Raw genomic sequence first — 4,402 nt, 5'->3', positions numbered from 1 at the left:
CTTATCCTAGGTTAGCCTTTTTATTTTTAAACCTTTGTGTTAAAACTCAGTCAAAGTTATTATTTAACCAGCTTGTTTGTAATTATTTCCATTATGAAAAGGAAACAAAAAATAACAATAAAAACAGATAAAAGACAATCAAGATAGAGCAATTTTAAGCGCTAAATAGTACAAGATATGTTGTATAGCTCGAAAAGGGTAAAATCGTCTTTAAGCGTTACTAATGTATAGTTGCTAATTCATTTATGCTAGTTAAAAATAACTGTTGAGTTTTAACCGTTTCGCCACTTCTAAATATCCATTCCATACCTTTAACCATAACCTATCATTACAACCATCAAAAACCTCTTGATTTATGCTTTTTTACGTGTTAATTGGTGGAGATTAGATCTTTTGACAAGCTTATGACATTGTATGATTCATTGACTTGGCATAGAGTGTTTTACACATACACATTACATGTATGATTCATAAATATAACCGAGTATGTGTGAACATTGTGAGAAATGTAAAGATTTGCATGCTAAGTCGATCAAAAGTGGAATCATTGCTTTTTGGATATCTTTTGTCTATATTCATATACGCTTGTTTGGTTTAAAATCTTTTATGTTGACTTTTTGGAAAACCAATTGACCATCAAACAAATTAGTGACATTGTAAAATTTTAGATTCGTTTACTTGCTTTGTTTAAAGTTTGCTTGAGGACAAGCAAAGTTTAAGTGTGGGGACGTTTGATATTCGTTAAATATACATGTTTAAGTCCTCCATTACTTCCGTTTTAAGCGTTTTTGACCAAAACTTTGTTGTTTAGGTACCAAATCAGGTACTTTCCATTTTCAGGTCTTAAATAGTGTGTCAAAGACAAAGTTGGAGAAAACGAGGCAATTTAATGACGTTTCTGATGAATTTTGCAGATTCTAATGAAATGCAGATGTTGCACGGCCATGCACCTCAACTGCATGATCGTGCATGGTCTCCGACACCGAAAGCACTGGCAGTGCAGAAGCCAGTGCACTGATTTCCTCGGAACGCACGACCATGCGCCCCAAGTGCACTCTCGTGCACTACCTGAACCTCAAATTCTGATGAACCTGCAGGCATTGCACTACCGTGCGACCAAAGTGCACGCCCGTGCACATCTGAGTGTCAGAAGTTAACTTGTCCACTAGTACACTTGTCTGACCCAATGAAAACTGACGTCACCAGACAATTGTTAGTGCACGACCATGCACTTTCAAGTACACGGTCGTGCCAATCTGAAAAATGCCTATAAAAGACAGCATTCACTACTGATCAAAGGGTTGGGTTTTTCTCCAAGTTTCTGGGAGATTTCGGAGGTCCGAGAGCCTTCTGTTCTAATCAATTTCAAGCCTCGAGATTGAATAGAAGCTTAACCAGTCCGATCCATCAAATCCTTGCTTTTTTATTGTCTGATTTCTTGTTCTTAACATGTATTTCTGATCATAATCTTGAAGTATTGAGCTGATGTTCTATGTTTATGTTTATGTATTTGTGTAATAGTATTAATGAACTTGTTTCATGAATGATCTTTAGTTTGTAATCTCATTTGTATGAACCTTTAGCAACTTTTTCATGTTTGAATCTTTATGATCTTATGATAAATGTTTCATTGATGTCGGATTCTTGATTATGTTTGATTGTCTTGGATGATGAATAAGTGGTTAGTTAAGATTGTTAATAATTCCTTGATTAATCACGTGTTTGTAAACTAATGTGTTTACACCATGAAACCGGATCATGATATTGGTTTTATCAAAGATAAATCTAAAGTTGATTAAGAATGCTTTCTTGCGCGTAAGGGCTCTAACGAGTTATATGGTGTTGTTACAACTTCTTGATGCGGTTTATGATCTTTGTTTAGTGGTTTTGGTTGAAATTACTATCTTGGTAGATTTGTGTTCAAGACTTGTAACAACCTTTTCGCCACATTTTTTTTTCAAATTAATGTGGCTAAAACAAACTTATTGTGACTATATAATAGAAATGGTCACACTTATGGTAAATTTATGTGGCTGTTTCTATCTCTTTAGCCACTCTTATTGGACAAAATGATTGATTTTAGCGAGACCTTTTAGCCACAGTTTAAATTGCTACGGTCACACATAAGTGAATGTAGCCCTATGATGCCTACGATGACTCGACCTTTGGTCACACTTGAGCTGAAGAAAATTCATGTGGCGGTTGGCTTATGGTCACAGTTTTTTTGTGTGACCATATCCAAATTTTGACATAGTGTGATCTACTTTATGCTTATCTTCGTGGTTGTATTGTGACCATCGGTATTGCTTTCCTTGATAAGTGAGTTTAGAAATCCAGACTAGGTAACTAACTTATCTTTAATGATTCGCATGAGAGTATATCAATACTTCGCTAATGAATGATTTTAGGTGGTTAACATGTGTTTATCACGTTAACTTTCCGAAGAATCATCATGTTAGAAATCCAAGCCAGGTAACTAACTGTTTTGCAATTGGAAAGTTGATCAAGTGCTTTTGTGACATATATAATGTAGATAACATGTATTTTTTTGGAGTCTATTATGTCTTAAATATAGTTTTAGATAATTTTAGTTAAACACCCATTCACTTATCCTTTTACCGGTAAATCAATGACAAAGATTTAGTACTCATACTCCGCCCGTGTTCCATGGATCGATATCTGGTTCTTACCGATACTTTGCTACCTATATCACAGGATAGACTTGTCCTTTTATGTTGTTTTATTGTTAAGGTATAAATCATTTTTATAAATATTAAAACTGAGTTCGTATGTAAATTCATTGTAACATTATGTGTACATAGACACGCACCAATACTTTTGTTCCTTGGCCAAAATCCCTTCTCAAATTTGACCAAACGATTTGTTCCTTAATTAATATCTTATTAAGTACAACTAGAAATAGGTAGTCATACTTGTTTTCATGTTTTGTTACTCTAGGTACCCAATCCACCATCCAATCAAACAAAAAACACTACAATTAAATTTGCTAAGAAGCAAAAGAAAAGTTTCACAACTGTAGATGGCATCAGAAAACAAAACAGACAAGGAACAAAAAGATAAAACCTAGCCAAGAAATAGATTTTTTATACTTAAGTTAGAAACTTGTGTACATATTTTGATTCTTATTCTTAGGAGTGAATTACAAGTTTTGTCCTTTGTCTATATACCAAATTTCAAGCGGTGTCATTTGTCTTTAAAATTAACGAGTTTTATACTTATTGTATCAAAATCTTTCATGGTATGTCCTTTGACACTAACCCAGTTAAATTTTGTGATTAAATCATGTCATATGCCTTGCATACAAGGGTGTATTTGTCATTTCACTCTGTAAGGGCTATTTTGTAAATATTATATATTCAGGGGTATTTTGTACAAAATTAAAATACATATATACAAATAGGAAAATACTTTATTATCTCTTTCTTTAGTCTCTTTCTCTCTACACTCTCCACAACCCTACAGAGACCATCTCTCCTCCGACGGCCACCTGAAACCCTCTCTCTGGTGTCCGCCATCGCATAGTCTGTCGTTTGACACCTGAACATTGAAACCCACACAAACCATCTCTCCGGCGGCCACCTGAAACCCTCTCTCCGGCATTCGTCGCAAACCCCCAGACCCTGTCACATGGCACCTGAATGTTGAAACCCATAAATTGGTGTTTACAATGAATATTCAATCTGTAAACAACTTCAAGTAATTGATTTGTTGTTTTCTTCTATCTTGATTTGATTTTTTGATTTATATATGTAGAGTTTAGGAAATGATGATAAAATATCGATTCATGTATCATAGGCGTTGTGTTATGTGCTTTTTTGAACGATGTATTATTTAATTTTCACGTCAGTTTAATCTCAAACTCCATTGTTACCAGATCTATAGTCTCTGATTTTTGTTTTAATTTAATCTACTACTATTTTTTTCAATTTGTTTGGTTATTTGCGTTCATATTTTAATATGCTAGTAATTATGCCTGAATGGTCGGTTGGGTGAAATGGGTAATGGAGCATAACGATTCAGAGTCGGGACAGTGGTGGTGAGCGGTGGAAATCAGTGGTTGTGTTGGTGATGCTAAGAATGGTGGCTGTTGTAGGTGGTAGATAGAGTTTAGGAGAAGAAGAGAGAGAGGGGGGGGGGGGGGGGCTGTAAACGAACCGAAGGAACACGAACAAGTCCTTGTTCATGTTTGTTCATAAAGGAAATAATGTTTTCACGAACGATTCATGAACACTTACCGAACGAGATTTTATGTTTGTGTTCGTTCATTAAGGATATGAACGTGTTCACGAACGGTTCACAAACACACATAAAATTAATGTAGACGATGGATGCTAAAAATGTACGGCCGAGGGAGCAGCACTAGTGCTTAAATAACTAATAG

This window comes from Helianthus annuus, chromosome 17, assembly GCF_002127325.2.
Source record: "Helianthus annuus cultivar XRQ/B chromosome 17, HanXRQr2.0-SUNRISE, whole genome shotgun sequence".
Lineage (NCBI taxonomy): Eukaryota > Viridiplantae > Streptophyta > Magnoliopsida > Asterales > Asteraceae > Helianthus > Helianthus annuus.
This window is presented reverse-complemented; position numbering follows the sequence as displayed.